The 26481-nt window shown below is 47.3% G+C and overlaps 1 long non-coding RNA gene across 1 annotated transcript; it reads left to right on the top strand.

Annotated features, from left to right (window-relative positions):
• The first annotated feature begins 21694 nt into the window (after window positions 1-21694).
• LOC146346673 (uncharacterized) lies at window positions 21695-26181 on the top strand. Its single transcript, XR_014789824.1, has 3 exons — window positions 21695-21886; window positions 24023-24121; window positions 25266-26181. It is a non-coding gene; the product is annotated as an uncharacterized LOC146346673 (long non-coding RNA).
• The last annotated feature ends 300 nt before the right edge of the window (window positions 26182-26481 follow it).

Below are 26481 nucleotides of genomic sequence, written 5' to 3'. Positions count from 1 at the left end.
GCTAGGAACATTTCTTGTCTTCATTGTCCAAAACCATCTATGTTTGGATCTACCATCGTCTGAGCCTCTGGAGGCACTCTGCACACAGACACTCCTTCTAATTGGAACTTTGGATTGCTAAGGGCGTTCCATGAAAAGTATCATGATGCTTTTCATAGACTTTGAACTCATTTGCTGTTAATTGTGTCTCTTCCTTGTCATCAGTCCAGCTTGCCAGCAGGCTGGGTTTGATCCTGACTCTTGCAATTTTCTCTGCCTGGACTGAAGCAGCATGGAGTTACCAAGGTGAAAGTTACAGTGTTGAACTCTCTGTCTATGTGGACTTACTCTTGGACCAAATGGCCTCGGCCATGTAGCACAGAGATCTCAATGAAGGTTCTATGTTGGATAAAGTCTCTCTCCATGTGGATTTGTCTGGGCCTTTTCTAGAACTCATGCCTTTAAAGAATAACTCTGGGAATCATTCCAGTTCCTTGTGCATGTGGAAATTCATGTCTTTGATTGCCTGGGAAGGTTAACCCCAGGAATCATTCAGGTTACTGAACTTTGACTTCAATTGACTGGGAAGGATGACTCCAGGAATCCTGAGCCCCTTGTTTTTTGAGCCTTGGAGATTTCAGTGGGGAAACCCGTCGTGTGGATCTCTGTCACGGTTGTAGTTTTTATATTTTGACTGTTCTGGAATTACATAGAGCCTCTAACTACTGACAATCAGCTATATGATTTCATGTTTGCCATGGATTTCCTACAATGAAGAAGTCTCACTGATTTGGGTGTCCTGTGTCAGCTTGCCAGATTGTGTGTGCTTGGAAGATCAGGAGTCATGACAGAAGGGCTAGGCTGGAGTGTTCCATCTCCTCATGAGTTTGCTTAATCTACAAATAGAATGTCTGAGTAGGGCTAGAGAAAGGGAGAGAGTTTGGGGGGTGATCCTGAAAGAGAGAGAGAAATGAATAACTGGGGTGATTGGATTCTGTGTGCTGGGAGTGTGTGAGCTGTGAGGGAAAGAGAAAGTTGGGGTTGTGATCTTGAATGAGGGAGGAACTGTGGGTTCAAAGGAATGAATATGCATTTGGGAACTCAGATCCCATCTCTGCCATATGTTCAGGATATGAGGCAAGTTACTTGTCTTTCAGCCTCACCAGTTTGCCTTTCTGTGAAATGGGTTTCTGTGGCAACATAAAATTGTGGGTTCAAATGAGTGATTGTGTGTTATGAGGCTCAGACCCCACCTCTTCTTTGTGCTTAGGTTCTTGGGCGCTACATGTGTTTTAGACTCACCAGTTTGTCTGTCTGTGAAATGTGTTTGACTGGCTGCACTCATTACAATAGCCATTTTGTGAATGGGTATCCCCATGGCAACTATTTTGTGACAGTGCCCATGACACTTTATCAAAATTCCAAATTTGCCCACAAGCCCCAAAAGGGTGAAAACCTTTGCCTTTAACAATCTGAAGTCAGGTTACCTAAAGGACTTATTTCACATACAGTATAGATCTGGGGTCTTCAGCATCAGACTCTCTGTCTTTTGAATATATATATATGTATGTGTGTGTGTGTGTGTGTGTACATATATGAACAAACTGGGAGGCTGACATGCCACAAAGTGAAGGGTTGCCCTCTAGCAACCTCTTTATTTGGGTTCAATAGTGGTTTTGTGTTTTGCAGCTCACCCACCACTGCCTTGTACTTAGTTTTTTGGGCAAGTTACTTTTCTTTTAGTATCACGTGTTTGCCTCATGGGAAATGAGTGTTTTGAGACTCGTCATGCCCACCATAGCAACCATTTTATGAATGGGCAAGCCTCCACCATGAGCAAGCCCCCGCCAGATATTTGAGGAGAGCACCAACAGTTCTCTTTCAAAATTCCAAATGTGCCCACTGTTCCCCAAACATTGGGGACCTCTGGTCCTATACAATCCTGCTGATATGCTTAGGTCATCATCAGGGGATCTGCTCATGTGCTGGCCAGTTAGAACAGCAAAATGGGCAATTATCAGAGGCTAGGGATGGCACGGGCGCCTGATTCCATCTGGGAATCTTGTGGAACCCCCCTGCCCTCACCCCTGAACCCCACTTACTGAGTCCCTGCCCTGCTCACCCCCTGCCCATCCTTGGCGAGTGGCCCACAATCATCCCGGTGGCCTCGTCGAGCTCTGCAGTCACCATTTTTTGAAAAATAAAATGGCGATCACAAAGATGCACATTTTTTGTGAATGTGCATATTTTTGTATGTGAAAACGCATATTTTTGTGAGTGTGCATTTTTGCGAAAATGCACATTTTCATGCATACACAAATATGCGCATTCACAAAAATGTGCTTTCTTGTGCATACACAAAAATATGCATTTTTGTGCATATGAAAATATGCGCATTTTGCAATCTCCATTTTATTTTTCAAAAAATGGCAACTGCAGACCTTGATGAGGCTGCTGGAGTAACTGCAGGCTGCTTGCTGAGTGTGGGGGGGGGGCTCGAATGTGGTCCAGGGACCAGCGAGTGGGGGCAGGGGCTGGGCAGGCTCCCAGAGAATCTGGACAGGGGTGGGTTCGCACATCCCTATAAGAGGCAGGGTCCTTTCAGTGGTAGCCCTTCCATTTTGTTTCTCCCTTCCTGATGCTTTGCACCCTGGACAACTGGGGCTCTAAATTTCATGAAGAACCTCTCATTGTCCTCAAGATCAAGGAGGTTCTGCAGTGCACACCATCACCTTCCACATGTAGAGGGTGACGAAATGCAAATAGAAGGGGTGGGGCAAGCATGCTTGTCCCACCCCCCTCATTGTGTGTACACCTTACACATACCATTAGAACACCTGCATAATGCTCAATTCACTTTACCTATACAGGTGAAATTGACAGTGGGTTTAAGCAAGATTTTGTGCATTATCTAGTTCCCACTAGGGATGGATGAAAGTCCCTTACCTGATCCCGCAGCTTGCTTCGTGGTGAGGGGGAGGCGCTCCATTCCTCCCCCTGAAATTCTGGTTGGGGGGGAGGCGCCCCATCCCTCTGGCCGTGAAACCTCGTCTCCTGCCGGGACGCAAATGGCGGCGGCCATAGCCGCTGCCATTTGCATCCCTGCAGTCAGCCGTGATAGGCTACGTAAATGTTTACGTAGCCTATCACGGCTGACTTTGGGGGGGGAAAGCGCGTACGCAAATGGCAGCGCCCATGGGTGCCGCCATTTGCGTACGTGCTTTTTTTGTTTTTGTTTTTCAAAGTCAGCCGTGATAGGCTACGTAAACATTTACGTAGCCTATCACAGTGTTTTTTTATAATCTAGCCGTGATAGGCTACATAAATCTTTACGTGTCTTGCCTATCATGTTTGTTGTTGTTGTTGTTTTTTAACTTGGAAATGGCAGCGGCGGCAGCCGGTCGGAAGACTGGCTGCCGCAGCCGCCGCACCACCACCGCACCACCGCCGCACCGCCGCCGCACCGCTGCCGGGAGCCGCCGCCGCCAGGGACATTCGCACAAGGTAAGTCCCATCCCGGGGGGGGGGGTGGCGGACTGTTTCTCCACCAATTTCGGGGGGCGAATGCGTTGGCATTCGGCCTGCTGGAGATTCGTGGAGAAATTCTCTGACATCCCTAGTTCCCACAGGAAAGTCTATAGAGAGGAGTGATGAAAATGAAAAGCTTGAGCAGGGAGAAGCCCCTTCACTATAGAGGTGAAACTGATGAATTTCAAGCAATTGCTCTTTGGAAATCCAAAGAAGGGATGGTGGTTGTGTATAAGCAGACTTTCTCTGAAATGGTCCTCCTTCCCTGGCCTATCTTGGCAGTAAGGCTTTCATATTCAGCTTTCACTTCTCAAACAGACTCAACTTGAAGGTAAGTTATACTTGCTCAAAATTCTTTCATTTAGTTTTCCACAAGGGGAAATAAAATTGATTGATTGATTGATTGAATTTCTTAATTGCCCATCTGGCCGGTCACCCAGCCACTCTGGGCAATATACAGCAATACAACAGTTTTAAAACAATAAAATTCTACATTAAAACATCATATTTCTAAAAATACCCTAACCCACCCCAAATGCTTGCCTGAAGAACCACGTTTTTAATGTGTGGTAGAAGCTCATTAAAGAGGGGCCATGGTGGAGTTCCCTAGGTAGGGAGTTCCACAGAGTGGGGGCCACCACAGAGAAGGTCGTCTCCCTCGTTCTCACCAGCCTAGCTGTCCTGGCTGATGGGACAGAGAGAAGGCCATCCAAGGTTGATCTTGTTGAGCAGCCTGTCTGGTGTTGCTGGAGGTGCTCCTTAAGATATGCTGGGCCGGAACCATGTAGGATTTCAATGGTCAAAAAGAACACTATGAATTTGGCCCGGAAAACAACTGGTAGCCAGTGCAACTCCTTCAGCACCGGAGTGATGTGATCATCCTGGCGGCTGCCTTTAATCAGGCGAGCTGCAACCAGCTGCAGCTTCCCAACTGTCTTCAAGGGTAACCCCATGTAGAGCTCATTACAGTAGTATAGACGAGAGGAGACCAGACCAACTGACTGACCCTAGAAAGTAGCAGCTAAAAGTTTTAGCCCCCAAAATTAAAGTCCTCTTAGGATGTAAGGAAGAAACAGACAGAATTCAGATAGAATGAACAGGTTCATTTGAAATGCCCCCATGCTTACAATGATGCCACAAAAAATAGTCAAGTAAATTCTCTGTGATTCATGGCATTCAGTATCAGTCACCATGTCCATGAGGGCACTTTATAATCTCAGCAGGGGTCATACAAGATGGCCCTTGAACTGTGTGTGTGGAAGGGCTATTAGCCGCTTCTCCCTGCCCAGAAAATAATAACTTTATAATTTTGTGTATTCTCAAAATTTGTCCTAGCTGTAAAATGGTGAGTATAAGCATGAAGATTAATTCTAGGTATTCAATGGCTACCTCCCTCCGCCCCCTGGGATACAGCTACATGCCTTAGGACTGCAGAGGCCATAGCTGTGCCCTGGTGGTAAAGGACATGCCTTGCATGATGGTCAGTCCCTGCTTGGGAACTTCAGCTGGTCCAGAATGCTGCTGACAGACTGCTGTTGTGGGCTGGTTACATGGAGCATGTGACGACCATGTAACAACAGCTTCACTGGTTACCAGTCTGTTTGGGGGCACAATTCAAAATGCAGCTTATCATCCATGTTCAGCTTGGGACCAGGCTACCTGATAGGCTACCTGTCCCCATATGAGCCTGCCCAGTTTTGAACATCTTCAGGGGAGGCCTTTTGCTTGGCACAACCATCAGAGGCACATTTGGTGATGACGCAAGAGAGGACCTTCTCATCTCAGTGGTTGACTCCCTCTCTGTTGTGCTTCTGCTGGCAGAGAAAGACATTTTTATTTAAGCTGGCCTTTGACATGGAAGCTGGTCTGTTAGGTTGGGTGCTGTTTTTATTCTTCTATTAGGGATGTACGGAAGTGACTTACCTTTTCGCGGATTCTGTTCATGTTGGGGGGGAGGCGTTCCGTCCCTCTCCCCAGAATCCTCGATGGGGGGGAGGCGATCTGGTCCTCTCCCCCGGAATCCTCGACGGCTGGCTGTGCTCTGCAGTGGCTCCGCGGAGCAGTCAGCCAGGCCTAGTCCAGGGTCGTCCGCAGCCAGATTAGAGGGCTCTGGGTAACAACAACAACAAAAAGCATACGCAAATGGCAGCAGCTACGGCCGCCACCATTTGCGTTCCTTTTTTTTCGCCGTCTAAGTCTACATCAATATTTATGTAGACTAAGATGAAGAAAAGAAAGGGGAACGGAAATAGCGTAGTGGGCGCTATTTGCGTTCCCCTTTCTTTTCTTCGTCTTAGTCTATGCCACCGCCATTTGCATACACGTGGGTTTTTTTTAAAAAAAACCCAGGCATGATGGGCTACGTAAGTCTTTACGTAGCCTATCACGTCTATGGCAGGGGGGGGAAGACACAGACTGCAAATGGCAGCGGTGGCGGCCATTCAGAAGACCAGCCGCTGCCGCCGCCACCGCCGAAGCCGCTGCTGGAGCTGCCGCCATCCAGAACATCCGCCCCAGGTAAGTCTCATCCTAGGGGGATCCGTGGGGGGCGGGGGGGTGGCAGGCCATTCCGTGATGGATTTCGGGGGGCCGAATGCACTGGCCTATGGCCTCACCGAGATCCATTGCGGAATTCTCTGACATCCCTAATTGTAGTAAGAACATAAGAACATAAGGAGAGCCATGCTGGATCAGACCAAGGGTCCATCTAGTCCAGCATTCTGTTCACACAGTGGCCAACCAGCTCCCCACAGGAAACCCACAAGCAAGACATGAGCGCAACGACACCCTCCCAGCCATGTTCCCCAGCAACTGTTTTTTTAATAAAGCTATGTGGAGATGTACTCCTGAAATTCTCCACCTTACTTGTTGGCAGAGAAATTTGGGAGATAATTTCACTGAATTTTTCCAGGGGGTGGACAAATTCTCAACAGTTTCTCACGCTTAGGGCTCCCCATTGGTAAGGCACAGCTTTTTTTTCTTTTTTTGTAAAGGGTTTTGGGTTTTCAAAGGGATGTATGAATCCCTTACCTGGTACTGGTCAGGGCATCCACTGGGGGGGGAGGCGATCCATTCCTCCCCCCAGAATACTCAACAGGGGGGAGGCGATCCAGTCCTCCTCCCCAGAATCCTGCCCGGCTGGCTCCGCTCCGTGGCCATGCCGCGGAGCCGCCAGCTGGGCCAATCCACAGCAGGGCCTGCAGCCACTGCTGGGCTGGTGCGGACGCAAATGGCGTCCTGCGTAGGGGACGCCATCTGTGTCCCTACGGTAGCTACGCCATTTGCGCCCCTGCTCTTTGCTGGGATAGGCTACGTAAGTATTTACGTAGCCTATCACATTAAAGGCAGCCATGCAAATGGCGTAGCGGCCGCCATTTGCGTCCCTGCTTTAGCCGTGATAGGCTACGTAAATATTTATGTAGCCTATCACGGCTGCCTGCAAGCACGCAAATGGCGGCCGCTATGATGGCTGCCATTTGCGGCCTCAGCAGCCTGGCAGGAGCTGGCCAGGAGACCAGCCGGAGCTGCCACTGCCACCAGCGGAGCCGCTGCTGCTGGAGCCTCCGCCGCTGCATTGGCCTCAGGTAAGCTCCATCCATTGGAGGCCATTCCGCTACGGATTCTGGGGGGGGCGGATTGTCTGACATCCCTAGTTTTTCATGCTGCAACTAGGGATGTCAGAGAATTCTGCCACGGATCTCGGTGAGGCCGAATGCCAGTGAATTCGGCCCCCCAAACTCTGTGGTGGAACGGCCTGCCCCCCCTCGCCCCCCCGTGGATCCCCCCCGGGACGAGACTTACCTGGGGTGGATCTTCCGGGCAGCAGCGGCTCCAGCGGCGGCTTCAGCGGCGGCAGCGGCTGGTCTTCCGACCGGCTGCCACCACCGCCATTCGCAGTCTTGTAAAAAAAACAAAAAACGACGTGATAGGCTATGTAAAGATTTATGTAGCCTATCATGGCTGGGTTTAAAAAAAAAAAACGCGTACGCAAATGGCGGCGGCTACGGCCGCCGCCATTTGCGTTTCTTATTTTTGGCCGTCTTAGTCTATGTAAATATTTACGTAGACTATGATGGCGAAAATAAAGGGGAACGCAAATAGCGTAGCGGATGCTATTTGTGTCCCTTTTTGATTCGCCATTTTAGCCTACGTAAATATTTACGTAGGCTAAAATGGGGAATCAAAAAGGGATGCAAATAGCACCCGCTATGCTATTTGCGTTCCCCTTTATTTTCGCCATCATAGTATATGTAAATATTTACATAGATTAAGATGGCAAAAATAAGGAATGCAAATGGTGGCAGCCGTAGCCGCTGTCATTTGAGTACGCGGTTGTTGTTGTTTTTTCCCCAGGGCCCTCCACGGCCAGAAATCCGGCTGCGGACGGCTCTGGCTTGGCTGGGCCTGGCCGGCTGCTCCACGGAGCTGCCACATAGCACAGCCGGCCACGGAGGATTCCGGGGGGGAGGAACGGAACACCTCCCCCCCACCATCAACATAATCCGTGGAAAATAAGTGACTTTCGTACATCCCTAGCTGCAACAGTATCAACTATGTTGGCAGGCTGCCCCGCCCGCTTTTGCATCCACCATTATGCAGGTGTGAGGAGGGGGGCAGTGTTGTGTCCAGCTCCAGAGATGAGGTGGAGCTCATGCTCTGTCAAGAACAAGTCCTGCCATATGAATCTGATCTCATTTTTTGATCAAGTAACCTCCCTTGTGGATTGTGGGAATGCTGTGTACATAATATACCTCGACTTCAACAAAGCTGTTGACAAAGTGCCCCATGATCTCCTGATGAGCAAACTAGCTCAAAGTGGGCTAGATGAAACAACAGTTTCACAGTTCGCCACAGAATTGGACTCAAAGTGCGCTTATCAATGGGATTTTCTCAATCCAGGGAGAGGTAACAAGCGGGGTACCACAGGGCTCAGTCCTGGGCCCAATGCTCTTCAACATTTTTATTAATGACTTGGAGGAGGTGGTGAAGGGAATGCTGATCAAATTTGCAGATGACACAAAATTGGGTGGGATAGCTAATACTTTGGAAGACAAAAACAAAATTCAAAGTGATCTTGATAGACTGGAGGGCTGGGCAGGAAACAACAGAATGACATTTAATAGGGATATTAACATGGCTCAACAATACTACAAGCGAAAAGGATCTTGGAATTGTTGTAGATCACAAGCTGAATATGAACCAACAATGGGATGTGGCTGCAAAAAAGGCAAATGCTATTTTGGGCTGCACTAATAGAAATATAGCTTCCAAATCCTAGGAAGTACTTGTTCCCCTCTACTAGGGATGGGCAGATTCTCTACCTGCCAGTCTGTGGGGAATTTGCCCATGGGGGGGAGGCAATCCGTTCCTCCCCCCAACATCATCTTTCGGCTAGCTCCACTCCATGGTGATTCCGTGGAGCCTCTGGCCATCTCTGAAGCGCCAGCGATACGGCCACCATGCCATATTGCTGGCTGAAAGGGATTGACTGCAGACACAGATGGTGTCCAGGATGCCATTTGCAGCCATAAAGGTCTTAGTTTAAGGTCAATGCAGCTGTAAATGGCTGCATTTATATGATACGGCATGGTGGCCATATCGCTGGTGCTCTAGAGCCGGAGGATCCGGCTGAAAAGGATTCTGTGGGGAGGTGGAGGTAAGTGTTCCATTCCACCACAGACTTCGGGGGGGGGGAATTCTTTAGAATCCGGCCTAATTGGGGTCTGTGGCAGAATTCTCCGCCATTCCTACCCTCTACTCAGCACTGGTTAGGCCTTATCTGGAGTACTGTGTCCAGTTCTGGGCACCACACTTTAAGAAGGATGCAGACAAACTGGAGAGGGCAACCAAGATGATCAGTGGACTGCAAACAAAGCCCTATGAGGAGAGACTGAAAGAACTGGGAATGTTTAGCCTTGAATAGAGAAGACTGAGGGGAGATATGATAGCGCTCTCCAAGTACTTGAAAGGTTGTCACAGAGAGGAAGGCCAGGATCTCTTCTCGATCATCCCAGAGTGCAGGACATGAATAATGGGCTCAAGTGACAGGAAACCAGATTCCGGCTGAACATCAGGAAAAACCTCCTGACTGTTAGAGGAATACGGCAATGGAACCAATTGCCTAGGGAGGTGGCGGGCTCTCCCACACTGGAGGCATTCAAGACGAGGCTGGACAGCCATCTGTCAGGGTTGCTCTCACTTGGATTCCTGCATTGAGCAGTGGGTTGGACTCGATGGTCTTGTAGGCCCCTTCCAAACCTACTATTCTATGATTCTATGATTCTAAAATCTGCCCTTCAATTTCCTGAAAATTTTCTCCTCCCATGAAAGTGGCTTCCCTTGTTCTGCCTCATTCAGGATGTTTTATAATGTATGTTTGTGTTGTTCTTGAGCTTCCCTAATCACAGCTAGCCTCCCAGGCTGCCTGCATGTCCCGATCTGAAAAAGCCCTATGGGAGGAATTACCTCATGGTGCCTTAAACAGGGGTTTCACTGAAGTGTAGAAAGCTGAGGAGGCCAGAGCTAGAGGCAGATGAACAAGCAGGTTGTAATGGTGAAGAGGAAAAGTACCTCCAGGGGGCTCTTGCTAGTGGGCCTCTGCTAGGGTGTGGGCCCTTGGCATGTGCCTGACCGTACCTACCCTTGATGTAGGCCTTGAGGTCAGTCCAAATGGAACATTCAGTTCCATCCTCTAACAGAGGGGAATAGTTGGATGGGGGTGTTATTCAAGAGGAACAGCCATGGGAAGCTTGGCTACTGCTCCCTAACATCTGCTTCCTCAGGCAGTTGCCTCACTCTGCCTATTGGTAGGACCAGCCCTGATGACAGGAGAGCCAAACCTGGCCCCAGGCATGAGCAGTATGTCTAGGGATATATGAATTCCTTACCTGGTTCCGGTCGGGGCATCCGCAGAGCACAGCCGGCCATCGAAGATTCCAGGGGGGAGGAACGGAGCGCCTCGCCCCCCGTTGAGGATTCCGGGGGGAGGGACAGAACGCCTCCCCCCCCCCACCGTCAACATAATCAGCAGAAAGCTAAGTGACTTTCATACATCCCTAGTCTCGAACACCTTACTTGCAGATGCTTCTGCATCCCCACAACTCTGCAAGGCCAAGGGAAACATGTTTCCTGCCCTGATGCTTGGAATGGGCTTGGGCAAGAAAGCCCCATTCTGGGGGATAAAGGCACAATCCTTCATGGGAGGAGATTGCCATAGAGGATAGGGCTCCTTCCTTACCTCTTCCAGCTGAGCATTGTTTACAGTAGGATGTGGGCTGTGTGTACACTTACCCATCCACCTGTCTCAGTTCCAAGGGCCCAGCCTACAAGTTTCTCCTGCCCCAGGCATGCCTATGAAGAGACCTCGATTTAGTGCTATGGCAATCCATTTTCAGAGATGCAGCAGTTCCCAATGTATTTGTGTGTGTGGTGGTGGGGATATATGGATTAGCCCCATTGCTAGATAACATACACAGTTTATTCTCACCGTACAAGCAAGCAAATATATAGTTTGGAGAAAGGTCTTTCCTTTCCTGGAGTAAAATATCAAAGCAACCTCAGCTTGTCTGCCTGCCACAAATTGGCTTTATAATATTGCCTCCCATAAGGCATTTCACTTATTTATGTGTTTATTTATTTGTTTTAGATATCCTGCCTTATCATTTCATCCCCCAGGCAACTGACAAACAAAATCTAAGACAACAATAATTAATAAATAGCAACATGAAAACATACAACTCCACCCCCACCCCATCAAAAAATAGGAAAACAGCCGTAGCACCAATGCAATAAATGATGACCGAAAACTGCAGCCACAATTTTGCTGAGCATTGAAAGCCTGGGGAATGGCAATGTATGTATGTATGTATGTATGTTTGTTTGTTTGTTTGTTTATTTATTTATTTCCTTTCTATACTGCCCAACAGCTGACGCTGTCTGGGTGGTTCATGAAAATTAAAACCACAGAATGCAGCATAAAACAATATAAAATATGAAAACTTAAAACCACAATATAACAGTACAACCAGAATAAAACCTATTCAGGTTTAAAACACCAGAGCTAAAGGATTAGGAAGCTAAAATGCTAAAATATTGGGAGAATAAGAAGGTCTTCACCTGGCACCAGAAGGAGTACAATGTAGGTACCAGGTGAACCTGCCTAGAACACATTCCACAGCTGGGATGCCATGGCAGAAAAGGCCCTCTTCCTGGTAGCCACCCATCTCACTTCCTTTAGCAACACACAGTCTTAGCAACACTTCCTTTAGCAACACACATTCAATGGAAATAGATTGTCAAACTTTTTCTCTCTCAACTCAGCTTTAAATTTAGAACTTAGGATCTTTCATATGTAAAAAGCTTGGTAATTTGTGATCATTACTTTCCTATTCTGAGTCTATGAATCAGCCTGTATTTCAGAAAAAGGTAAGCAGATGAGTTATAAACAATTTTCAGAGATATTTTCCAAGGAATGAACAAACAATTTAGAGGGTTCTGGTTGGAGGAATAGGAGGTTTTATGTCCTATTTGAGTCAATTTCAATTTTGAATTCTCCCCATTCTGTGCTAACTATCCCCACTACTTTTTTTCCCCCTTCACTCTCCCTGTCCTTCAAGGAAGCTACAGGCTCATCCTTTATAGCAATCTTCCTCAACATGTTGCCCCCAGACATGTTCAACTGCAGCTCCTATCATCCTCAGGTAGAATGTCCAACACATCTGGAGGGAACTAGATTGGGGAAGATCATTTTTTAAAAAAACAACAATTTTAATCTGGTGTTTTAATCTTTTTATCCTTTTACTTTTTTTATCTCTTGTGTTCACCACTCAAAAATCTGTTCTAGATATGGAGTGGTATATAAATATTGTAGATGATAGATAGATAGATAGAAAGATAGATAGATAGATGATAGATAGATAGATAGATAGATAGATAGATAAGTTTCGAGTTTCATGCCTCTCTCAATGAGATTAATTCTTCCATTTCATGGCAAAACTACGGTTTAGGTGTAGTTCTACAATTCTTTTTCCTGGCAGTTAAAAAAAAAAAAAATCAGGTGAAGTAGCTATGGGTGATATCAGAGTGAGCAGAGAATAGAGGAGGGGCTATCCACTCTTTTGAATGAGGGCTATTTGCTCTTTTGGAGGGCTATTTGGTCTTTTGGAGGAGTGGCTATCCACTCTTTTGGAGGAGAGGCTATCCGCTCTTTTGGAGGAGGGGCAACTCACACTTTTGGAGGAGGGCTATTCGCTCTTTTGGAGGTGGGGCAATTCACACTTTTGGAGGAGGGCTATCCACTCTTCTGGAGGAGGAACTATCCATTCTTTTAGTCCCAGCCACTTTTCTGCTAATAATAATTCCCTTCAGGTCAGGTGCTTTGATCTCTGAGATAGAAAACATGGAGAGTGCATATGGAAAAATGAGACTCACATGCCTGTTTACTCAGATGTAAGTCCCACTGTCCCAAAGGGCTTACTTTCTAGTAAGAGCATTGAGGATTACAACTTGAGTGCACATCAATGTTTTTGTATTATTTTTATTGTTTTTATTTTATTATATTTATTTATGAAATTTATTACCCACTTTTCATTATAAAATAGGCCCAAAGTGGGGTACAACCAAGAAAACACAGTAAAACCATACAGTGTTGACCCCCCACCTACCCCCAATCAAACAAGGCAGAACAAAGATAAATACAAGTTTACACCAGGAGTGAGGAACCTCTTTCAACCGAAGGGCCGAATTCCATTTTGGAGAAGGTCTCTGGGGCTGCATCTAGTAGTGGGCAAGGCCAAAGGCAAAAAAAAAAAAAAAAAAAAAAATCAGTCAAATGCCTATTGCCTGGATGAACAAATAACTCTGTAGCTAGCACTAAAAGGTTGTCAAACTCAGCACCAACTATATATGGGGGGGGGTGTTCCACAGTCAGGGTGCCTCTATCAAGAATCCTTTTTCTTGCGTTGCCTCATCTCAAACTCCAGGCAAATGCAGCAGTATCGCTCAATTAGGGATGTATGAGAAATCCTTTATTGTTTGGTTTTGATCAGGATTTACCCAGTTCACCCCTTCCAGATCAAATGCGGACCAGGATGCAATCTGCAGTCAAAGCCCATACTTTTTCGAACTTGCAACGTGATTCACAGATCCCAAAATGTGATCGGTGGCATGCGTACAGTTGAAAGAACGTGCATGAAAAATATGTACTTCTGAAAAATGTGCATAAATAGGCATTAACGGGAGAAGAGTGTGCACATATCAAAGCTCTCAACAATCGATGTGTACATTTGGAAACATCCATGCGAAAATACGCACGTTTTTTCATGTGAAAAGAAAATAACACCGTTTGCAATCTGATACAGACTCGAGATGGAACGACCTTCAAGATGGAATTTCAGAGAACGTTGGCGAGCTGAAGCTTACAGATTCACACATCCCTACATTCAATCTTAGTGTCTGGGCATTTAAATAAAAGAGAAGGTGGCCCATCAGATGGTTGTTCACTCGTTAAGTCATGTCCGACTCTTCATGACCCTATGGACCATAGCATGCCAGGCCTTCCTGTCCTCCGTTCTCTCCCGGAGTGCACTCAAGTTCATGTTCATTGCATTGGTGATGCTAGACAGCCATCTCATCTTCTGCCGTCCCCTTCTCCTTTTGCCTTCAATCTTTCCCAGCATCAGGGTCTTTTCCAGTGAGTTTTCTCTTCACATTGGCCCATCAAATATCCAGGACCTAAGTCATGTAGGGCTTTATATGTCAATACAAGCACCTGGAAAGTATGTCAGCCACTACTATTGGCTGAGATATTGGATCCTAGTTTTCTTTATAGTTTCATCACCAGACCCTGCTAGCCCCCCCTTTTTTTATTTGCTTGCCTTAGACAAAGATGCAGAAGACCAATGAATTCCAGCAGCCAACTTCAGTGATAAGTGGGGATGCCCCAGTGGTATGCTGAGTTGACTTGGGGAGGCTCATTACAATGGAGCTTACCAGCCTCTGGCTACTGTCATTCCTCCAAAATGATAGAAAATTCAGTGAAAGTCACTGGCATATCTAATTAGAAATGTGATTAGTTTATTCAGTAAGTGCTGCATGTACATTTTTGGCCTTTTAAATGGTACCTCGCTAATGAAACACATTTAGAAATATCAACATGGCAATGATTCTCACATCACAGCATTATGATTAGTTTTACATTTTTGCATCCTGACTGCCAATTTTTAAAAACATTTTTTTTTACTGAGTGCTAGCTAAGCTAAGCAGCCAAAACCTAACATGAAATATCTACTAAAATTTGTTTATACATACATACATACATGCACCATTTAATGAATGGCTTTAATAATTTTCAGAGGGATTTGTATAAAATGAGGTCTTGGACTCTGTTCGAATTCTACAGAAAAGTAAAACTGTTACATTTCTTTTAAAAAAGTATTATTTATTTATTTATTTACAATATTTATATACTGCTCCACATCAGATTTCAGAGCAATGAATAATACATTAAAAGAATAAAACAGCAGGTTAAAATAGTTAAAACATGTTTTAAAAAAGACAAACCCCAATAAAGTGGAATTCAACAAACCATGGCTGGTCATGAAAGGAAGGCCTCTTGAAATAACAATATCTTCAGGAGGCACTGGAAGGAATGCAACGTTGTCTCCTGCCTGACCTCTAAAGGCAGGGAATTCCACAGGAAGGGGGCCACCACACTGAAGGCTCTTTTCCTGGTGGACTCCAACTGTGCCATGGCCCATGTAGAACCACCAGAAAAATGCCCTCTGATGACCTCAGTGACCAGGCAGGCTGGTGAAGAAGGAGGCGCTCTTTCAGGTATCTTGGTCCCAAGTTGTTTAGGGCTTTGTACACTAGTACCAAAACCCTAAACCTGGCTCGGTAGCGAATAGGCAGCCAGTGCAGTTCCCTCAGCAGAGGAGTTACACGCTGAAAAGGGGCAGCTCCCGACAACAGCCGAGCTGCTGCATTCTGCACTAGCTCCAGCTTCCAGACCAGCCTTAAGGGCAGCCCCACATAGAGCATGTTGCAGTAGTCCAACCTTGAGGTTACTAGTGCCTGTACCACCGTGGCCAAGCTATCCCTGTCCAGGAGAGGCTGTAGCTGGCAAACCACCCGAAGTTGGTAAAAGGCACTCCGAATGATGGATCTAGAAGTACCCCCAGACTATGGACCCAATCTTTCAGAGGGAGTGCAACCCTATCCAGAACAGGCAATGAGCCTATCTCCCGGATCCGGGACCCACTCACCCACAGGGCTTTTGTCTTGCCAGGATTCAGCTTCAGTTTATTGGCCCTCATCCAGCCCATTACTGAGTCTAGCCACTGATTCAGGACTTGCACAGCCTCTCCTGATTCAGATGTCACAGGGCGATAGAGCGGCATGTCATCAGCATGCTGATGGAATTTAGCTCCAAATCCCTAATGACCGCTCCCAGCGGCTTCATATAGATGTTAAATAACATTGGGGACAAGATGGTACCCTGCAGCACCCCATAGCTCAATTGCCAAGGGGCCGAGGAACAGTCACCCAATGTTACTCTCTGAAATCGGCCCCATAGGTAGCACCGGAACCACTGTAGCACAGTGCCTCCAATACCCATTCCACAGAATCGATCCAGGACGATACCATGGTCGATGGTATCAAAAGCCGATGAGAGATCAGGCAGAATTAACAGGGTTGCACTCCCCCTGTCCCTCTCTCGATAAAGGTCATCCATCAGGGCGACCAAGGCTGATTCAGTCCCATAACCAGGACAAAACTCAAATTGAAATGGGTCTAGATAATCAGTATCCTCCAAGAGTGCCTGCAGTTGGTCCGCCATGACCCTCTCAAGTACCTTCCCTACAAAAGGGGTATTTGTGACTGGGTGGTAGTTGTCTACCATTGGGTCCAGAGTGGGCTTCTTGAGGAATGGCTGCACTAGTGCCTCTTTAAGGACAGCAGGGACCACCCCTTCCCATAGGGGAGCATTTATCACTCCCTGGACTCACCCAGTCATACCCCCTCGGCTAGCTTTTATTAGCCAGGAGGGACAAGGATCAAGAGGGCACGTGGTCAGTCGCATTGTTGCAAGCATCTTGTCCACATCATCAGGATGTAACAACTGGAACTGATCCTACAAAATCAGGCAGATGGTGGCATCAGACACCTCGACTGGTGCACTAACAACATTATGAAGGTCGCTGCAGAGACAAGAGATTTTGTCCTCAAAGTGTGATGCAAAAAGGTCACAGTGGGTCCTTGATGGGGCCAGTGCCCCATTTACTGGGGAAGATGTTAACAACCACTGAACCACCTGGAAGAGCTCCACTGGACAACTACTTGAGGATGCAATGGAGCAAAAATAAACCTTCTTTGCTGCCTGCACTGCCACACAGTAGGCATAATTCTGTACTCTAGAGAGTGCTCAGTCGTCTTCACTTTGAGTCTTGTGTCATTTGCACTCTGGCCAACGTCCAGCCTGTTTCATTGACTGCTGCTCCCCAGTATACCAGGGAGCAGAATGGGCTCCACAGTGCAGGAGAGGGCACTCAGGTGCAATCAAGTCAATGGCCCTCCGCATCTCACTGTTCCACAGTGAGGCTAGGGCTTCGGCTGGATCACCAGCTCTCTCCACTGGAAAATCCCCAAGAGCATTAAGAAATCCATTAGATTCCATCAGTCTCTGGGGGTTGACCATCCACGTAGGTCCCCCACTCCCGCGGGAGGAGAGTAAAGCTGTAAGTTCAAATCTCATCAGGAAATGGTCTGATCATGACAATGGGGTTACTTGGAGCCCCCAATCTTCAGACTACTCATCTCACAAGTTGGAGCAAAAACCAAATCAAGGGTGTGCCCTGCTTCATGTGTTGGGCCGCTGACATACTGAGACAGCCCCATGGTTGTCATGGAGGCCATGAAGTCCTGAGCTGGAGCTCCGGATACAGCCTCAGCATGGAAGTTGAAATCACCCAGAACCACCGTCCTGGGTTCCTCCAGGATGACACTTGTGACTGCCTCCACCAGCTCAGTTAGGGAGGATGCTGGGCGGTACACCAGCAGAATCCCCTATCTGTCTCTATGGCCCAACACTAGGTGCAACCCCTCAAGGTCTGCTCCAAGGTGGAGTGATCTCCTGGTGGTAGAGATGGAGATTTTATGAACCACAGCAACTCCCCCCCTGGCCCCCCAACCTATGTCAGTGCTGCACTGAGTACCCAGGTGGGCAGAGCTGAGTCAGGTTGACTCCACCCAGTTCACCCACCCAAGTCTCAATGATACATGCTAGGTCAGCCCTCTCATCCATGATTAAATCATAAATGAGTGCAGTCTTATTGCAGAACATTCTGGTGTTAAATAGCAGCACCACAAGACAGGAGGGCACAGTGGAAGAGCTACCAGGTACATGAGAGCTAGTGGAGGGGGGTAGAAGGGGAACAGTGTATAAACACCTGTGACGCATTCTACTATGATGTCCCAACCCCCTCCTCCTGCCATATCTCCTTCTGCCCCAAGTCATTTAAAATGGTTAAATATGGTTAAATATTTAAAATGGTTAAATATGACTGTGTATATGAAGAGAAGTTGACACAAGTCAGACTATTTTTATAGATGATATTCAATTTATATTCAGAGAGCCCTTTAACTAGCTACTGCCCAAATTCAGGCAATGAATGCAATAATATATCCTATGTATATCTGAGTCAGCATAGCTAGCATCTTCACAAATATGCAAAATAAGCTAAATAGGAGACCAAGTCTCATTGAGCTATTGGCTGAGCTTCTGTGATGTCATGAAATGTTGATGAGTCACACTTTCAGGTGAATGTGTCAGCAAGATAGAAATGATTTTGTCATAGGATGAAAGGTGAGTGTTGCTATTGGGCAGTATCTAGTTCAGCACTAGAGCTAACACAGATGACGTTGTGCTGCATATTTACCTAAGTGATCTCTCACTCAATGCCAATAGCATGTGCAGGCTAGAGGTTGGGGGGGAAACTGTGCTGGGGTTTGGGGGGAAATCTGTCAGGCCAGAAAATGCTTCTGGTGTTGTGCTAGAGAAAGGGATGTCAGAGAAATCTGCTGCGGATTCAAATGAGGCCAGGAATCCTTTGGAATCCAGCCTCAGGAATCCGCAGCGGATCAGGACCACTTACCTCTGCTCCAGAAGAACTAGAGGCAGAACAGCACTCAGCTGCTTCTTGCCAGCCAGAACCGTTCGCCTCCTCCCTGTCCCTGCTGATGTCCATGTCTTTTCTTTAAAAAAAATGGCGATCGGCAGGATGTGCCCATAGACTTATACACAAAATAGGACTGAGAATCTTGCATCTAAGTCTATGTGTCCATAGGTTTATACACAAGATTCACAGCTCTATTTTGCATCTAAGTCTATCGGCACATCCTGCCGATCGCCTTTTTTTTTTTTTTTAAAGAAAAGACATGGCAATCGGCAGGGACAGGGAGGAGGCGAACGGCTCTGGCTGGCAGGAGTGAAGGTAAGCAGCCCCCAAGCTGGTTTCCCCACCCCCTCGGAATCCTCGTGGAGTGGAGCTGCTCTGGAGGATTCTGGGGGGGAGGAACAGATTGCCCCCCTCCCCACAGATTCCCCACTGGAACAGACGGTGGGGAATCCATACACCCCTAGCTATAGATCACTTTTGCTAGCACAACAGAATTTACGTTAGTGCTAGTTCTGAGTTGGATATTGCCCATGGTTAACAAATACAGCAACTTTATTGGTAACTTGGGCTGGACATCACTGTAGCTATCTCCGCATTCAAAAAAGTGACAATATAAATTATGACACTGTTGTGTCCCACATAGGCTTAACTATTTGTCAGGTATTATACATATAATAATTACTTATATAATTGAACATATTTGCAATATAAAGCCTTTGCACTTGGCTCAGACCTCACACTGTGCCTGCACCATGCTGCTACAGGATGTGTGATAGAGTTTCTGAATTCACAATCCTGCCGCAGTCAAGAAGCAATTCAGTAATGAAAACCAAGGGGCCTCCCGCTGACTTAGATATTCTGCAATGCCTGTGCAGTTCAGGACTCTATCTTTGAGTATTAATTGTGTTAATAGCAAGGAACAGAATCAGGTTGAGAATGTAAGGAAAGGAATGCTGCTGTATATTGAATCGAGTTTCCATGATTGTCTCTTAAGGTATTACATAGCCTGAAGGCACATTTGTAAGACATCTTATTCTCCACTAAGAGGCATATCCCAACACTGCAGCATCCAGTCTTGTGTACACAATTCTGTTCTAGTCATTTTGGCCATACACATTATTATGACCACACATTATTATTATTATTATTATTATCATAATTCATACGATTATGAAGATAATTGTACTATCTTCTCTTAATAGAAGAGATACAAGAGAAGCTGTATTCATCCTAATAAGGAAGGCAAGGAAGGACAAATGCTATGGCGAAGCACTTGTACTCGGACCATAGCACTTGAATTGGAACTGTGGTGGTGGCTCTATCACCCTGCCCTGAACATGTTAGAGTTCATTCTCAAAATTTCCATGCTTTTTAGGAATCTGCTTATATGAAGGGATGTCCCCCAAATGCCATCCCAGGTACCAACTAGGCCCATATTAACTAAAGATTTTCACCTAGGCATGGTGGAGAATTCTGCCACGGATCTCGGTGAGGCCGATTGCCAGTGCATTCGGCCCCCTGAAATCCATGGCAGAATGAAGTCCCCCGGCCCCCCCCCACGAAATGGGCCCAGAACAGATAACCTACCGGCTGCCGGCTGCGCTGTATTGCAAATGGCGGCCGCGTTTGGTTTTTGTATGGTATTCTTGTGTGCAGTTTTTCAAACGAAAAAGCAAGTGGTTCTGTTGATCCCTGCAAAATGCTTCTATGAACAAGGACTATAAGCTGAAGCTGAACCCTGACAAGACCGAGGTACTTTTATATGGTGGGAGACAAGAGGAGGTTGGGGGATGTTGACCTGGTGTTGAATGGGGTACGGCTACCCTTGAAGGACCAGGTCCGCAGCCTGGGGGTCATTTTGGACTCCCAGCTGTCCATGGAAGCTCAGGTGTCAGCTGTGAGCTGGACAGCACTGTATCAACTCTATCTGATATGGCGGCTGCGCCCCTTCCTTCCCGACCATCTGCTCCCATCAGTAGTACCTGCCCTGGTCTCCTCTCATTTAGACTGCTGTAATGCGCTCTACGTGGGGTTACCCTTGAAGAAGGTTTGGAAGCTGCAGCTGGTACAGAACGCAGCGGCTCACCTGATTAAAGGCAACCGCCGGCGAGATCACATCACTCCAGTGCTGAAGGAGTTGCACTGGTTACCTGTTGTTTTCCAGGCCAAATTCAAGGTGTTGGTTTTGACCTTTAAAACCCGATATGGTTCCGGCCCAGCCTATCTTAAGGAGCGCCTCCAGCAGCACCAGACAGGCTGCTTAACGAGATCAGCCTTGGATGGCCTTCTCTCTGTCCCATCAGCCAGGACAGCTAGACTGGTGGGGATGAGGGAAAGGGCCTTTTCTGTGGTGGCCCCCACTCTGTGGAACTCCATCCCTAGGGAACTCCGTCATGCCCCCTCTTTAATGAGCTTCCGCCGTGCATTAAAAATGTGGTTGTTCAGGCAGGCATTTGGGGTGGGTTAGGGTATTTTAGAAAATGTTTTTATTGTAGAATGTTATTGTTTTAAACTGTTTTATTGTATGTTGTACATCTCCCAGAGTGGCTGGGTGACCAGCCAGATGGGTGATTAATAAATTTAATTTTATATATATATATATATATTCTTACAATATCTCAACTGCTGGGCATTTGACATGTTTTAATGCTAACACTTTTTGTGGAGGAGGAGGAGGAGGGATGTTAGAGAATTCCACCACGGACTCCAATGAGGCCAGACTCTAAAGAATCCCCAAGAGTCCATGGCAGAATGGAGCACTCCCCCCCCCGCCGCCCCGTGAAATTTTCCCGGGATGGACCCTACCTGGCGTCGGCCAGTCCGGTCCATCTGCTGCCCCGGTCTGTGGCCACGAATGGCTACCCCGGTCTGCCGCTATGCCATTTGCATCCCTGCGTTAGTGGTGATAGGCTACGTATATATTTATGTAGCCTATCACGTAGCCATTTGCATCCCTGCTCTTTGCCGTGATAGGCTACATAAATATATACGTAGCCTATCACGGCTAACGCAGAGACACAAATGGCGCCTGCTACGCCGGACGCTATTTGCGGCCGCAGCCTGGCAGGGGAAGGAAGTCTGGCTGTGGGCAGGCCTGGCCAGCAGCTCCATGGACTTGCCACAGAGTGGAGTCGATCAGGGAGGATTCCAGGGGGAGGGACAGATCACCTCCCCCCGCAGCGGACGACCCCACCCAGAATGGGGTAAGTAATCTGCCCATCTCTAAGGAGGAGGAGGAGGACAATAACAGTAGGTGTTAGTGATCTTCATACCCTCCTGCTTTGTAGCCAAAGGAGAAAGGGGCAATTGAGCGGATGGGAGCTGGGAGCAAGTGTGCCAGACCCACTTCCCTGACATTAGTATTCAAGTTGGCTAGTACTAAATGTATAACAGAATAAAATTTTATTAGAAAATCATAAAATATAAATATGAATCAACAACAAAAGCATCCGCGCTGCTTTGTGAATGGTGGCCGTCCTGGTCGCCATTCACTTCCTCCTCTTCCTAGCCGTGATAGGCTACATAAATACTTACATAGCCTATCACAGCTAACGCAGGGATGCCATTTGTGTCCCTGCAGAGGCCATGATAGGCTACGTAAGTATTTACATAGGCTATCATGGCTCAATACAGGGACACAAATGGCGGCTACGACAGCCGCCATTTGCATCCCTGCAGGGCTGCCCAGTGGCCGGATGTACAGCTGTGGGTGGCCGGAGCTGGCTGTTGGCTCCGCGGCTTGGCCGTGGAGTGGAGCCGGCGGGGCAGGATTCCAGGGGGAGGGACGGAGCGCCTCCCCCCTGTCGAGGATTCCAGGGGAAGGGACGGAGTGCCTCCCCCCCACCACGGATGCCCCTGCACAGAGCCAGGTAAGGGATTTGTACATCCATAGAAACAACAGGAGGACAGAAATGCTAATATAAAAGATAAAACATATAGAACAGTCATAGCTGATCTCAGTAATTTAGCCAGTGGAAAACCAACTCCACAATCACCCACTCCCCCAAAGCAACCCAAAATAAAAGCCACACCATAAACAAATTAACAACCCAAAGCCTAGAGGACAGACATTGACTGGCACCTGAAAGACAAGGCATCTTGAGTTCCACAAGCATTGTATGAACACAGAAAAGACCTTCTTCCTGGTGGCCAGTTATTTTACTTCCAAAGGCAAGGGCACCCAAAAAGGGCCTCTGATGAAGATCTCAGCTGCTGGGCAGTCTTAAGATGTGGTAAATATAAAAAGGCATTATATATATTCATAGAAAGCAAGTTTATCAATTCTGGTTTACAGTCATGGCTCTGGGTTACTTCCACAGCTTGGTGAGGGGCTGGCTGGCCCCACAGCACTTCTCAGGCAGTGGCTGATCTGTCCTTTAGATCCCACAGTGCAGTTCATGTGGGTGGGCAGTGACAGTGGCTCAGCGATTGCCCAAAGGGACTGGACAGAGGTGAGTCCATCCGTCCCTACCTTGGAGGTCATATAACCCAGACCTCTGCTCAATGCAGGACCTGTAATGCGGGATGCAGCTACAACATCCCTGACAGATGTCTGTGTAGACTCTACTCCATTGTCAAATAGCTCTTGCCGTTAGAAAGTTTCTCCGTATGTTCAGCTGAAATCTTGCTTCCTTCAGTTCTCCATGCACTTGCCAAAGCAGCGTCCCTGCTCACTTCCCCCCCCGAATCTGTGCTCGAGCCACCCACGAGTTCAGTGAATTCCCCAGCACTCACCACGAACCTGTTAGGAGAGCACTTCCATTTCCACGCCTTTGCTTTCTTAGGGATGTCAGAGAATTCCGCCACGGATCTCAGGGAAGCCGAATGCCAACGCAAAATCTGCCCCCTCCAGAGGCGGCTCCGGTGGCGGTTTGGCGGCAGTGGCTGCGGCGGCCGGTCTTCCGACCGGGTGCTGCCTCCGCCTTTTCCAGTTTAAAAAAAAAAAAAACGTGATAGGCTACGTAAAGATTTACATAGCCTATCATGGATAAGTTAAAAAAAAACCCATGATAGGCTACATAAATGTTTACATAGCCTATCACTGCTGACTTAAAAAAAAAAAAACAGACTTAGCTGGCGAAAATAAGGAGGCTTTACGTAGGCTAAAATGGTGACTCAAAAAGGGACGCAAATAGCGCCCGCTACGCTATTTGCGTTCCCCTTTATTTTTGCCATCATAGTCTATGTAAATATTTATGTAGACTAAGATGGCCAAAAATAAGGAACGCAAATGGCGGTGGCCATTTGCGTACGCGGGTGTTTGTTTTTTTTAACCCAGCCATGATAGGCTACGTAAAGATTTACGTAGCCTATCACGTCATTTTTTGTTTTTTTACAAGACAAATAGCGGCAGCCGGTCGGAAGACCAGCCGCCGCAGCTGCCACCGCTGAAGTACCGCCGGAGCCACAGCCGCTGCCGCCAGGAAAATCTGCCCCAGGTAAGTCTTGTCCCGGGGGGGATCCGTGGGGGGGAGGGGGTGGCAGGCCGTTCCACCACAGGTTTTGGGGGGCCGACCTCACCGAGATCTGTGGCGGAATTCTCTGACATCCCTACTGCCAACTGCGCCCTCCCCCTTCTTTTCAAGGAGGGGAGGGTACCCGGTTGGGGGATGACTCCTGCCTCTGCTCAAGCCTACACAGGTTCCTTGCTTGCAAGGAGTCCGTGCAGGCTTGAGTCAGGCAGTGGAGAAAGGAGCCACTTACCAACTGTGCTCTCTCCCTTCCCTGCAAGGAGGGGAGGATGCCTCGTTGGAGGCTGACTCCTGCCCCCACTCAAACCTTCACGGGATCCTTGCTTGCAAGGAGCCCATGAAGATTTGAGTGAGGCCAGCAGCAGCAGCTTGCAATGAGGGCGAACTGCTCCCGGACTCTCACCGAGCCCCAGGGCACTCAGCAACTGGGTTCGTCAGTGCCCCAGGGCTCGGTGAGACAGGCCCAGGGGGGAGGCAGATCCAGTGGAGTCCACTGGGCTTCCACAGACCTGCTAGGGGGCTCATGACATCCCTATAAACAGGTGCTTTATATGAGGTTTTAGGCCTGTCACATCTTCACTTTCAGTGTCTCATCATTCTTCCTTTTGACAGATGCTATTTGGGTAGGGATGTACGAATCCTACTCACCCGTCCATTCTGGGGCATCAGCGGTGGGAGGGAGGTGCTCTGTCCCCCCCCCCAGAATCCTCCCTGGACCAGCTCCACTCCGTGGCGGCTCCACAGAGCTGCTGGCCGGGGCCAGCCACAGCCAGAGTTCCGGCTGCGGCTGAGCTGCTGCAGCTGCAAATGGCGGCTGTCATAGTGGCCGCCATTTGTGGCCATAGCAGCCTGGCAGCAGCCGGCTGGGAGACCAGCCAGAGCCACTGCTGGAGCTGCCACCGGACCTGCTGGAGCTGCTGCTGCTGCATCCGCCGCCAGGTAAGCTCGGTCCTGGGGGGATTACGTGGGGTTGCAGGGGGGAGGGCATTCCGCCACAGATTCCGGGCACTGGAGTCCATGGCAGAATTCTCTGACATCCCTACATTTGGGAGAATGCATTTGTACAACACATCCCACCCACTGTCTCTCCTTTTCCTATCTCTTTTCATAGATTTCACTCAGAAGAGATGTGAACAACACAACTCTAAACATTAATGGAAACTAGAGTTGGAACAGAATAGACTGAATTCAGTAAGTTCTGTGGAATAGAATGGTGTGAGACCAGCTTCAGCTAGTTGTCAAAATAAACCAGTACTAAAAAGCTAAATGTGTAAATGTAAAAGAAGTGATGTTCATTTAAGCTCTATTGGGAACAATACTACAGACAGAAAGAGAAGAGCTGTATATAAATACGACATTATTTGTCCCATTTAAAAATGTCACGTTTAAAGATGAATGTATCTGTCAATTTTGGTTTCTCTGAGTTTCTAATTTTTCCAACTTTAAGTCCCATTTCTGTATCTCTTCGCAATTTTTTAACAGGCTGCACAGAAATTTGTATGCATTTTTGAGAGCATTTCTTCTAATATACAAATTTTAGGTGCATTTTTTTCTAATACGCACATTTTTGTAAGCAATTTCTCCTATAATGTGCTATTGTATGTTACGTCTATTAATATACACATTTTTGTGTGCATGTTCCCCTGATATATGCATTTTTACATACTTTTAATTGGACAACTGCATTGCAACATTCAGAAAAATGCAAATATCAAAGTATAACGGTGTTTCAGTTCATGTGTTGCTTTGGGAAATGTGAATTGGGCAAGTTCATATTAAAATGTGAACCAAACTAATTGCTTCCACATCCCTAGTCATATTTCTTACTCCTGTAGGAAGTCCATTATATAACCTATATTAGTTTTTAGTCCACTCCATTGGGCTTAGGACAGAGATAACATTGAAAAGTCAAAGTTAAAATATGTAATTGACACAATTAAACATGTCTGTCTGTGCATGTGTATGTTTTAAACAAAATCTTCTGGATTAACCCTGGTCCCACACCAGTAAACAAAACAGAAAGATGTTACAGAAGTTTCTGATATCTTCTTCCAATGCATTTAGAGCCATTTCATGGTGGTGCATTCCCATTCCATTGGAAGAACATATAAAGCAGCCAAGAAGTTGGGCCAGTCAGGTGAAGTTGAGCCAATCACAGCAATTCTGCAGGCCATGAAGTTGGGCCAACAATCACAGCAATTCTTTTCTTCTAGCAGAGTGCTAATAGGATTGGCTCCATCCACAGTATTGTTTATTCATGACACACTCTAGCAATGTGGGATTTCATCATGGGGAAGTGCATCCTGCATAATGGAGGGGTTTTCTAA

The sequence above is a fragment of the Heloderma suspectum genome, chromosome 4 (genome assembly GCF_057233095.1).
Source record: "Heloderma suspectum isolate Gila_16-S chromosome 4, 16-S_ref, whole genome shotgun sequence".
NCBI lineage: Eukaryota > Metazoa > Chordata > Lepidosauria > Squamata > Helodermatidae > Heloderma > Heloderma suspectum.
Note: the sequence above shows the minus strand (reverse complement) of the source record. Positions and strands in the feature narration are given on the sequence as shown.